General features: G+C 39.6%; 1 protein-coding gene and 1 pseudogene across 1 annotated transcript in view; one reads left to right on the top strand and one right to left on the bottom strand.

Annotated features, from left to right (window-relative positions):
* Window positions 1-8,964: 8,964 nt before the first annotated feature.
* LOC133775088 (F-box/LRR-repeat protein 14-like) lies at window positions 8,965-11,753 on the bottom strand (annotated as a pseudogene).
* Window positions 11,754-11,869: 116 nt separating this feature from the next.
* Window positions 11,870-12,220, top strand: part of DTHD1 (death domain containing 1) — a 75,609-nt gene continuing 75,258 nt past the window's right edge. Inside the window, exon 1 of the mRNA XM_062213115.1 lies at window positions 11,870-11,922. The gene's annotated coding sequence lies outside the window, so the exon portion shown is untranslated. The remainder of the gene's footprint in view (window positions 11,923-12,220) is intronic.

The raw sequence follows: 12,220 nt of genomic DNA, 5'->3' as shown, positions 1-12,220 counted from the left end.
ATCCAAAGTTACACAGAGAGAGAAGCAGAGGCAGAGAGAGAAAGAGGTCTTCCATACTCTGGTTCACTCTCCAAATGGCTACAATGGCTGGAGCTCTGCCGATCTGAAGCCAGGAGCTAGGAGCTACTGCTGGATCTCCCATGTGGGTGCAGGGGCCCAAGGACTTGGGCCATCTTCTACTGCTTTCTCAGGCCATAGCAGAGAGCTGGATCGGAAATGAAGGAGCCAGGACTTGAATTAGTGCCCACATGGGATGCCAGCACCGCAGGTGGTGGCTTTACCCTCTATGCCACAGGGCCAGCCTCAGGTTTTTGTTAAGACATATTTCCTTTTGTTTTCCAACACCTATATTTTTAAGAAATGACAATATAAAAATTAATGAAAAATTTTCCTAGCTAAAGTGTAGATCTGACTTTTTAAGACCTAATTTTAAAATGACTCTCTCAGTTCTTTTGTAGGAAACAGCTAAGAATTAAAAATTCCTCTCATCTTGAGGTGTTAGATAATACCACAGAGAGTATTTTCACCTCAGTTTTAGGGCCTATCTACTAGCTAGACCTATTTAAATTGTGTAACCTGTTTAATGAGCTCCAAAAATAAATGTATATTATAGAGAAAACTAAAGCACACCCACTATTTACAGAGAAATGACACAAAGAGGGCATTTCTTCAGTATGTGACCCAAATAACCCACATCAGATTTAATTCAGTGTGGGAACCTGGGATTACAGTGACACTGTTTTCTGGGTCTCCCAGTAATTGCAATAAAATCTTTAAAATGTACAACATTCTTAGATTGGCTGTGTCCTAACAAAGGCTGAGTCGTTCATGAGAACAGATATTAATCCATTCTCGTTCTCATTTCATCACAAGGGGTTACAATATTTTTTTAAAGCAAATGTAGTTTCCATGAAATTTCACAGCTGATTCTGAATTCAGAAATAAACTAGTAAGTAATCGTGTGTTTCTGACAGTACTCAAAAGAAAAATAGGAGAAAAAAGAAAGTCCCTGGTAATATGACTCCCTGTGCAAACCAAGCACCCAGGCTTACAGGTTCCTGTAAAGACATCCCACAGAAGCTCCAGATTTTACCATTACAGAGTCACTCTTAAAAAATTCAAAGAATGTTGCTGAAGAAAATCACAGACCTGCCAAGACTCCAGGGTAACTAGGTGACTTTTGGAAGGTGATGCAAGGCAGCAAGTGCAAAAACAACATGGAAAGTGTGCTGAAAGGGAGAGGTGGGTGGGAAACAGAGCCAGAAAGAAGATGCCATGGTTAATTTCACAATAAATATGCTTGCCTATGGCCAGCCATGGCTGTTCTACTCAATCATTGCTCCTCCCTGGTATCCTGGAATGGCCCTGATCCCAAGGAGTAGGGGTGGAGCAAAAAGAAAAATTGATAACTGTTCTTTAATGATCGGGACCATAGTTAATACAAATAATACTAAGAAGAAGTTGATACTTTAAGATCAACTATGATGGTTATCAAGTATATGAGAGTAGAAAGCTATAGTTCTATTTATAATAAATTTTATTTCTGAGAAACAAAGACACTTGAAGGTCCAGTGTGTACAGTATCAACCTCTTACAATGGACATTGAGTCCTGAGGTGCTCTCAGATCACCAAATTTAGATGGATGAGTTCAAGTATTTCTGAAAAGAAGCAAATTCGACATCTCCCTACATCTGCCCCCACTCCAAGAAGACTTTCCATGGTGAGGGTGTAGTTCATGCTGAAGAATGTGTTTCTTGCAAATTTATTTTCACAGTATGAGGAGTAAGGATATTAATAACAACTGTTTTCAAAGGGATGAGTTTATGTATGATATACCTAGGAATAAGTTCTCTAAGAGAAGTCATAGAGTGTAGGTAGAAGGGAGTTTTGTTTGGGGTTAAGACCTAGAAGAGCATAATCATTCCATTGGTGGATTTCGTTATAGTTGTTCAGAAGTAAAGAAGGGGGAGGTGAACTTGGAGGAACATGTGAGTGTCTTTTTTTAATAAATTCTCTTTTCTTCTTTTGTGTATTTCTTTCTTCTTGCCGGAACTACTCCTCAAATCTCTGATTATTCTCTGGTAGAACTAATGCAGCGAGGGAGGCATTAAAACAGATTCTGAACACTAAGGAGCCATTGAGTAGACTAGAAATGCCTCTGGGACATTCTCACTTGAAAATCTGTCTGAAAATTTTGGCATGGAAGAAAACTGTGTAGTTAATATTTCACAGGAAAATTTATTTCACTGGTCTCGTATTATAGGCCCACGACTACATAAAGCGTCATGATCTTTACAAATACAACAATGACTCAACAGAGAACTGTTGCAAAGTTGTAATCCAAAGCACTGATATTAACTTCAGAGGCCATTAATGCTGTTTAAAAGGCTGCTAACCACAATGGGTACCTATAATTATTTTCAATTCTGTTACAGTTCCTGACACCCTGAATAATCTATTTTCTTGACATAGTGACTTTAGAATTTACCAGTAAGAACTTTCAACATCAACTTCCAAGTATAACAAAACAAGTCAAAATCCATAAAAACTATAATTGAGTGTTAAAGATTCAAGAATTTGCTTAAACACAAAGGAATGAAAACATCTCAAAATATGTCCATGTTTTTTTTTTTTTTAAATCTAGTGAAACCATTTGAATTAATCCTTTTACTTATTTGTTTCATCAATATAGAAAATGAAAGATAAGTTGCAAATTGCAAACTAAACTCCCTATTATCATTTTACGGGGGATGTATTTTTTTAAGATTTATTTATTCATTTGAAAGTCAAAGTTACAGAGAAGAGGGGAGAGACAGAGAGAGAAAAAGTGAGAGCGAGCGAGATCATCCATTCATTGGTTCATTCCTCAGATGACTGCAATGGCCAGGTGAAAACCAAGAGCCAGGAGCTTCTTCCAGGTATCTCACATGAGTGGCAGTGGCCCAAGCCCTTGGGCCATGTTCTGTTACTTTCCCCAAGCTGTTAGCAGGAAGCTGGATTGGAAGTAGAGCAGCTGGGTACAAACTGGCACCCACATGGGATGCTGGTATTGCGTATAGTGGACTACCAGCTATGCCACAACTCAGGCCTGGGATGTAATTTTGTAAAATAAGTATTTCCATTGTTTCAATTTGGATGAAAATCATTAACAGGGAGTTGGTTGCCTATGTGGACCTTATTTGGAGCCTGAGTTTTTGAAGAATTCTAAAAATACCTATGACTTTTATGAATCAATTTGTTATTTGAGCCCTGATCAAATGTTTGATGATATTGAGATTCTGAGAATCATTTTTTAGGGTTAAGAAAAGTATAATAACTTACCTAAAAAGTGTGGATTTTTATAACATCATTGTTGTAACTTAACCATAAAACATTTGTTGACCTGCTACATGTAGAGATCTGTGCTCCAGATGAAGTATTAAATATTGGACTACTACCAGGTAGTAATTACTCCACAACTGTTTGAAGATCTTGCCCAGCCCATTTAACTGTTTTAAATTTAAGCTCATGCTTGAGAACTTGCCACTGAATCCTAAGCATTTTCAAATAATAAATCGTTCTTTAAAAAGTCGATGGAGTATGTGATAGCTGTTCTGAAGTAATCCACTGCATGTGATATGTTGCGTCAACTTTAAGATCATTGCCAAAGGATCTGGAGGGAATGCCTCTTTTAACTTTAGCTCTTTTGTTTTTTAACAAGTAATTTAGTTCCTATCAAACATGTAATATACACATTTTTAAAACAGACTCATACAGCATCACAACTTTGAAGGAAAGCAAAAGACCCTTGAACCTTGCACTCCTCTCATGTCAGATATCAAAACATTTCTTAATATCCTCTGGGCAAAGGCTGCCAGAACACCCCTATAACTGGACAAGTTGGACTCTTTCATTACCCATTCCAGTAAGAGAGCACTCACATCATAGGAAACCATGGGGTGTTACTCTTAAAGTGTTTGAAAGTGCTTATTATTAGATTTGGGCTTTGGTTGGGTGACTGTGGGGGAAATTTTCTGCTCTGAAAGTGAAGCCATCTAAAGGTTAAACAATGCTGAAATTATTTATCGCAATAATTTTTTTCTGTTAGTAGGGTAGACTACAGCAAAGTTAAAGGTGCTACTGGTAAGAAACAGTGCTCATGCATATTGACCAGAAGAGGGGATTGCTAGATATTCTGTGGCTTGACAAACCTCATGTCTCTGTTTAGACAATTATGGAGCGGTCTTCATTCTGTCTGGGTACATCATGATAGAGATGTTCTGTGAAAAGGTTTACATTCAATAGGAGAATGCCAGCATTTAGCTATGAGAGCTGGGCCAGCCTGTGACAGCACCTAGCCTAGTTGATCGTACCTAGCTGGCTCCTATAAGTCAGATGTTGATTTTTTTCTTTTTTTCATCTTTCTCCAGAAGCAATTACATTCAAGTTTTAGCAATTTATTCTGGTTCTTGCCTACAAATTCTTTCTTTTTAAAAAAAGATTTATTTATTTATTTACTTGAAAGGTAGAGAGAGAGATTTTTTATCATCTGGTTCACTCCCCATATGGCCATTTAAAGCCAGGAGCGAGGGATTCCATCTTGGTCTCATGTGGGTAGCAGGGGACCAAGTACTTGGGCAATCTTCTGCTATCCCAGCTGCATTAGCAGGAAGCTAGATTGGAAGCAGAGCAGCCAGGACTCGAATTAGCACTCTGATATGTGATGCAGGCATTACAAGCAGTGGTGTTAACCATCTGCATGACAATGCTGATCTCCAGATTCTTAAATATTAGTTTCTTGACATTTTTAATCATTGACTTTCTATTGTAGAAATAATCCTTTTGTTTCTTATATTCAATCTACTATATATATATATATATATATATATTCTTACAATCAGTATATTATAAACATTTATGGAGAAATCAATTTAAAGTAATATCTATTTTGGTGCAAAATATTTTTGAAATTTGTGCATAGTTTTTTGTTATGATGTACATGTTATGAAAAACAAAGGATTTGCACCAAAATAATCACGTGTTTTTTTAAGATTTATTTACTTATTTGAACGTCTGAATTACAGAAAAAGAGGGAGAGACGGAAAGAAATATCTTCCATTCTCCCTGCAACTGCTGGAGCTGGGCTGATTCGAAGCCAGGAGCTTCTTCCCACATAGTTCTCCCACATGGGTTCAGGGGCCTAGGCACTTGGGCCATCTTCTACTGCTTGCCCAGATCATCAGCAGGGAACTAGACTGGAAGCAGAGCAGCCTGGACAAGAACAGCCACCCATACGGGATGTCAGCACTGCAGTAGCTACTTTACCCTCTATGCCACAACATCAGCCCCAACCACATGTTTTTAATTGTGTTTTCCATAAGCTTTTTGAAATATTCCTTAATCCATCCTAATAATGCACTTATGTCACAATTTTTAAAGTAATTATGGATATTTTTATTATTATGGCCATATATCTATTATTCACAGTAGAGCTATCCTGAATACTATATATACATATCCTTTCCTTTAGAATCTAGTTTTATCCTGGTTTCGATAATTGTCTTCTATTTCATTTGCTCAGTTATCAATAGTGCTTCCCTAAAATTCTCTAATTTCTTTATAGGTATCTGACTTAAGTCTCTCCTTTGCTGGATTTTCAATTTCCTGACACCAATGTTTTATTTTTCTTGTGTTATTCTGTTGCTATTGGTAGAGTTTGTCCCTTAGTGGCTTCCCAAAAAAGAGCTGGCAGAGGGTAAACACTTTGATTTTTACATACCTGAAAATACCCTCCCTCTTTTGTTCTGCATACTGGAATGACTTTGGCAGAAACAGAATTTCAAGTTGGAAAGAACTTTCCTCAAAACATTGAAATTAGAGCTCTATTATTATCTAGGTCTCAGTGTTGCTATTGAAAAGTCTAGTACCTTCTGGGTTATACGTGATGTTTCTTCTCTCTTTGGAATCTGTTAGGTTATTTATTCCTGAAGTTTCATTTGTTCATGATGATATGACCAATTACGAATTTTTTGTTTGCTTGAATTATTTAGAGACCTTTCAGTCTGTGCTATGGTTTGGATGTGATTTGAGTGTATTCCCCAATGATTCAAGTGCTGGAAGCTTGGTTCTCAATGTGGTGATGTTGAATTGATGGAATTGTTAGGAGGTGGGATGTCCTGAAAGAAAATTAAGTCATTGGTCTTCATACCCCAAAGAGGGTTTAATGCAGTTCTGTTGGGATCCCACTGCCTAGTTCCTGTGGGAACAAGATTTTTAATAAAAAGAGAAAGGTTAGCTCCAGAGTCTGTCTGGCTTCTAATCTCCCCATGTGAATCTCTTCTGCCTACATGCCCACTACTGTTGATGCCATCTGCTGCAGTGCACTTACCAGAGGCTGATCTTGGACTTTCAGCCTCCAAAACTACAAATTAAAACAAATCAAATCCTTTGTAAAATACTCAGCTTCAGGTACCTTGTTATAGCAATAGAAAATGGACTAATCCAGTCTGGAATGTCACATCCTTCAAGTTTGAGAATCATTCTTCAGTTATTTATTTGGTAATAGATTTCTTTTTGTTGTTCTAGAACTGACTTAGTTGGACCACCTGAATTTAATCTTTAATCTTTGTCATTTTCATTTTCTCTCTATTGTTTCTTTATATTTCTGTTTCATCTTTTGGGAGATTTTCTTTCTTTCTTTTTTAAACATTTATTTATGTGAAAGGCAGAGTCACAGAGAGACTGAGGCAGATAGAAAGAGAGAGAGAGGGAGCGAACGAGCTAGGCCAATCCGAAGCCAGGAGCTTCTTCCAGGTCTCCCATGCGGGTGCAGGGACCCAAGGAGTTGGGCCATCTTATACTGCTTTCCCAGGCTATAGCAGAGAGCTGGATTAGAAGTGGAACAGCCAGGGCTTGAACCAGCACCCATGTGGGATGCTGGCCCTGCGGGCAGCATCTTTACCTGCTATGACAAAGTGCTGGCCCCTAGGAGATTTTTCAACTGCTTCTTTCTACTCATTTATCAGTTTAAATTTTTCTTGTTCTTATTATATTTAACTTCTGTAGTTCCTTCCCATTATCTGAATGATCCTTTTTTTCCTAGAGATAATCTTTTCTTGTTTTGTGGGTATATTATCTTCCTTTATCCCAGACTCAGAATGTTAATTATAGATTTGTCATCTCTTTTCTGGTTTGGCTCAACTTTTTTTTGGTCAAGTGTTTTATTTTGTGTTTCTTTGCTTTGAGCTCTAGTTTTATATTAAGAACTTCTTCAAATGCCTGCCTGACCTCATTGACTGTCATTGTATTCTTAAAACCGAGGAGGCAGGCATTAGGCCCATTGTTGGGAAGCTTTATATGCATATTTAGGACTTCTGAGTAGGATTTTCATTGTTAGAAAATCTGGTAGGAACAGGGCAGGCTTGGGAGTGGGTTTGAGTAGAGGGAGAGGCATTAAATGATTCACTATCAATGATTTTTCCTCCTATAGTATTCAGTTATTCAAGAAAGGATATAATCAATCTTCTGCCTATGAAGTTATATTTGTCAGCCTGTGTTCCTAGAACTGAGCAGTAGAATTTCATTATTTAAAATTGTACATTTGCACTTAACCCGTATAAATGGTCAATATGACTCTCCCCTCTCTTTCTTGATTCAACTCAAGCCATTTACCTTTCTGTTGCAGTTTCTTTATAAAGAAAAAAATCTCAAACTTCTAATGGGTGGGAGAGAGACAGTAGCCTAACTATTTGGAGCTGAAGAGAGGGATCCAGAAATGTACCTGTTCCCAAATCAGAGTTTCAACAATAACTTCTGTTTGTAGCTACAGGTTCACTCTTGCTGTCAGAGGTACCAGAACTCTAATTCCTGGGGCCTTCTCTGTTCTTTGACAATAACTGACCCATTTTCCTCTTTTTATGGACTTAGATTTCAACTCTCTTTGCTTGCTTGAGTCATTTACCAAATGTCCATCTGCTTCCAACCTTTTAGGAGTTTGTTGATGTCTTGTGTCTGCCATATTATCATCCATTCTCTTTGTGCTCTGGGGATTTTACAGTGTTCTATCCATTTCAGTGGCATCTCAGAGGAAGCAGAGGTAGAACACATGGGAATATCTAGACTACCTTGTTTAACCAGGAGAGTTAACTTTAATTTTTACTAATTACCCTTTAGAAATAATTTTAAATTGATAACATTTTGACAATCTTATGTTTAATTTTTATTTTTTCCAGTAAAATCATCTCTAGGGAAAACAAAAACAAAATAAGCAATTCCTCTTCTCCTTCCACTCACACTCCAGTTGTTGAGGTTGTCTTAAGCAGAAAGATGAACAGACATTCAGTAAGAGTTTCCAAATGGAGCAACATTATTCTGGGCTGTCTGCACACCAATCTTTGATGTAGGCAATTACAGAAACTCAAAGAAAATAACAAAATCAGATAATAGAAGTAATGACATTGACTCATAGTACCTCAAGCAGACATAACTCTCTCACTTACATCTGACTTATCCACTACTAACCTCCTTAAATTCCATGGGTAATAGCACATTTTATTATACGTCAACACTTTATTGTTTTCACCTCCTGTTTAGTATGAGCAGGTTGTCAAGTCTATTGCAGAGTTTTATTTTTTTAGATAGTAAGGAAGTGACTATCCTAATGACATGACTTTTCTTTCTAATGCACTTCCACTCTTAAGAATCCTTATCTTTTCAGCCAGTCCTCCAGCCCCCTGCTGAGGGTGGGTGGGTATGTAGCAGAGTCCACTGCTCCCCCACAGGGAAGAGGAGAGGGGGGGAGGGCTTGGGAGACAGAGGAATCCTAGATGCAATGAGAACTGGCTGGGGGTGGGGAGGGCCTGAGGCTTTGCGTCATTGCCCAATCTCACCCACTGCAAAGACCTGTGCGTACATGTGCCTGTGAGTGGGGATGGGGAGGGGTGGGGAACAAACAGGGCTGGACAAAGGGACCGATGCTGCTGCCCTCACCTGACCTTCTTGCTGTCTGTCATCTGCCAGAGTCCCAGGTTGAGTACCTTGAGGCAGAGTGGCTGCATGACATGCTCCAGGCCATGCTTGGTGATTCTGGTGCAGCCATACAGGTCTATGCCAGTGAGTTGGCCCAGGTGCTCAGCAGTTAGCTCCAGGACTTTGTCTGTAATGCACACATACTGTGCAAGGTTGAGTGTGCACAGCCCATACATCATGCTGTTGATGCCATCATCACTGGTGTGGCAGGAGCAGAGGGAGAAGGACTTGAGACCATCCAGCCCCTGGGCTATGTAAGCCAGACTCTGGTCCCCCACCTTGTCACCCCGAGAGGCACAGGCTGCCCATGGCCAGGCATGATGCCCATGTCAGTGATGTCACAAGTGCAGGTTGCGCATGTCCACAGGAGCAATGGGCCCGCATCAGGGATGCTCCCACAGAAGCTGAGATTGAGGAGCCTCAGGCTCGTCAGGCCACAGGAGATGTGCTTTAGAGAGAGATCCTTGAGCTTCTGGCAGTCCTGCAGTGTGAGCTGCTTCAGGCCAGGCAGCCCTCAGTTATGCTGCACATCATGCCAGCCAAGTGCCCAATGCCCACGTCCAAGAGGTGGTGGCAGCTGCACAGGTTAAGGCTCTTGAGGTGCTGCAGCTCCCAGGAGATGAACAGAAGGCCCGTGGTGGTGATGTTGCTGCATCCCCCCAGCTCTAGCGCCTCCAGGCCCTTGAGGTACTGGGTTACGGTAGCCCAGGCTGCTCTCACTGATCTGCAGGTCGAGGGCTTGAATGAGTGGCTCAGTCCATTGTCGGTGAGGGTTGTAGTAGCCGCTGAGGTTGAGTTTCTCGATGTTGGCCATGCCCTAGATCACGTAGCTGAGGCTGCCACATAATATTTTGTATGAATTCAAGACCGCATAGCCATTCCTTTAATGTCAGTGGAAATATACAACTTTAATAGTAAGAAAGTAAAGAGAGTCCTAATATCTAGGAGCTACAACAAAGATGCTAAGCAGTAAAAGGTGAAAGATTTATACGATCTGAAGAGAAACCAGAGTATAAAAGATGCTAATCAATTGTTAGAACCATCTAGATGAATTTTTGCAATAAACTTTGGGTGTCTTGGCAGTACTTGTCAGTTTTTTCCATGGTTAGTGACATCAGTTAATTGAAAACATGTTGCAGGAACATGCAGATACTTGTTTTAACAAGTAAATGCTGTGTGGCCTGTGGTAGGTCTCAGTTTGCAAATACTGCATGTTCTTAGGAAGCCAGAGAGAGAACAAGTTTAAACATGGGTGTATCAAGTACCAGTAAGACTCAGAAGAAATTTTTTTTGTTTGTTTTTTCCTCTCCAAGAAAGGATTTTCCCACATATCTAGTAGATTTGTCCATTAATATAGCACTTCATTAACAGTTTTATTCAACATTTAAGTTTGCATGATAGAAATTTTCCTTTGATCTCTACCACCTCCATGAATTCAATCACCACTTATTTACTGGTGATGTTCAAATATGCCAATATAATTCTGACTTCTTTTCTAAACTTCTAACACATTCTAAAGAATTGTCCTGAGCTATCTCATACTCAACGAATGCATTAAAATCCAGCAAGTCTAAAATTTTCCTAACTTCTTTAACTTAATAGGCCTCTTTTCTATGCAGTCACCTAAATTTAAAATTTTCTCATATTCCACTACCAAACATACTTCTTGCAACAATGGCCACTAAATATTTCTCAAGTGCATGAGTGGATCTATTCTCAGTGCTTTCTTTTTCTTCTCTTTGATGGTTAAGTAAGGTCTAGCCACTCTTACTCAAATCCTCTCCCAAGGCAAATTCCCTTCTCTTACCTGGACTTTTTTTTAATATAGATCCTCAAGCCTCCCAACACTTCTGTCTCTGCCATCAAAACCATCTGCATTCCTGCAGTACAGGTTTGTTCATATTGTAGCTTGGCTCAAAGACATTTTCGTTCTCCCTTTCATCTATAAAACAACATACTAACTTCTCCTCTTGACTCTGCATGATTACTGGCTCCTTTTTTCTCTGGCCATTTTCTCCTGACTGTGAGCCATACATTTCCATTTTTGATCCCACTGTATGATTTAATGGCTCCATTCTGTTGATCTGATTATTTCTGGTGCTGGAATGCTTCTTCCTCCTATTCTCTAGTCTGCTCAAAGTGTGCACATCCTTTAGCTCCAAATTCAAACATCTTCCAGGCCTCTAATGAAAAGTCATCTTTTCCCTCTGAAAGTTTTCATGTTACCTTTTGCTCACACTTCTGCTCTAATACATAGTCCAGTAATTTAACAGTCTGTTCATGGCATCTGTCTCTCTCTGAAGTCCTAGAAGGCCCTACTCTCACATTTAGATAGTGCCTGCAGTAAATGCTATAGAAAGTGTTTGTGATTGGCATGAAATTAAAGCCATATGCATGTTATTATTGAGAATTACACATATATTTCAGGAGATACAGAAAAAAATAACATGGAAACCAGAAAGACTTTAGTATTGAGAAGAGCCTGATAATATTTTTAAAAATTGCAATCCATGATGTGATATGAACTCATCTTTCAAAAAAAAAAAGTCCCCTTTTGATGAACAGATGTTCACCAAAAAATAAGACTTTCATTAGAGAAGAAGACTCCACCTTACTCTGGAGCCAGCTGTGCTGGTTCTGCCTCTTTGTTTCCCTGCAGAGCCTTTGGGCCAGAAGCCACCTGGGCAGTCTTCAGGCCAGTGGCATTCATTCTTTCATCTTTATTCACTGGGCCTGTTTTTCCCATCTCCCCTTCCAGGTGTCACGAGGAGCTGTAATAACGCCAGTGCCTCAGATGAGATAATGTGCTGCTGTAGGAGAGGAGCATTCCAGCTTCCCCCTGGAACCCTTTCATTTTCTTCCAGTACCTCTGTGGTAACATGATCCTCTCTGGAATGTTCTGCCCTCTCCCTTTGGTGTGTGTTCCTCTTTCTGGGAGTAGGGATTGGAGGGGAGGAAAAAGCAGACTATTTTTGGTTTTTCCTTCACACCTCCGGTTTTCCCATTATGAGAGTCTGTCCTGCCATGGCCCCACATGTAGTGTGCCAACTGAGTGGCATTGACTGTGATAATTGCTGTATCTGAATTTTAATTGTACATGGCAAAGACCCCTTGCTAGTTTAGAGAAACCCACTATACAGGTTTGCTTTCTTTTAGTGAAGGCATATTTTATCCAATTATCGGAGAATAAAGAGAGGCCAAATCCCAACCTCA

Source organism: Lepus europaeus, chromosome 16 (assembly GCF_033115175.1).
Source record: "Lepus europaeus isolate LE1 chromosome 16, mLepTim1.pri, whole genome shotgun sequence".
In the NCBI taxonomy this organism is placed as follows: Eukaryota; Metazoa; Chordata; class Mammalia; order Lagomorpha; family Leporidae; genus Lepus; species Lepus europaeus.
The sequence above is the reverse complement of the archived record's forward strand: the minus strand, read 5'-3'. Positions and strand labels throughout refer to the sequence as shown.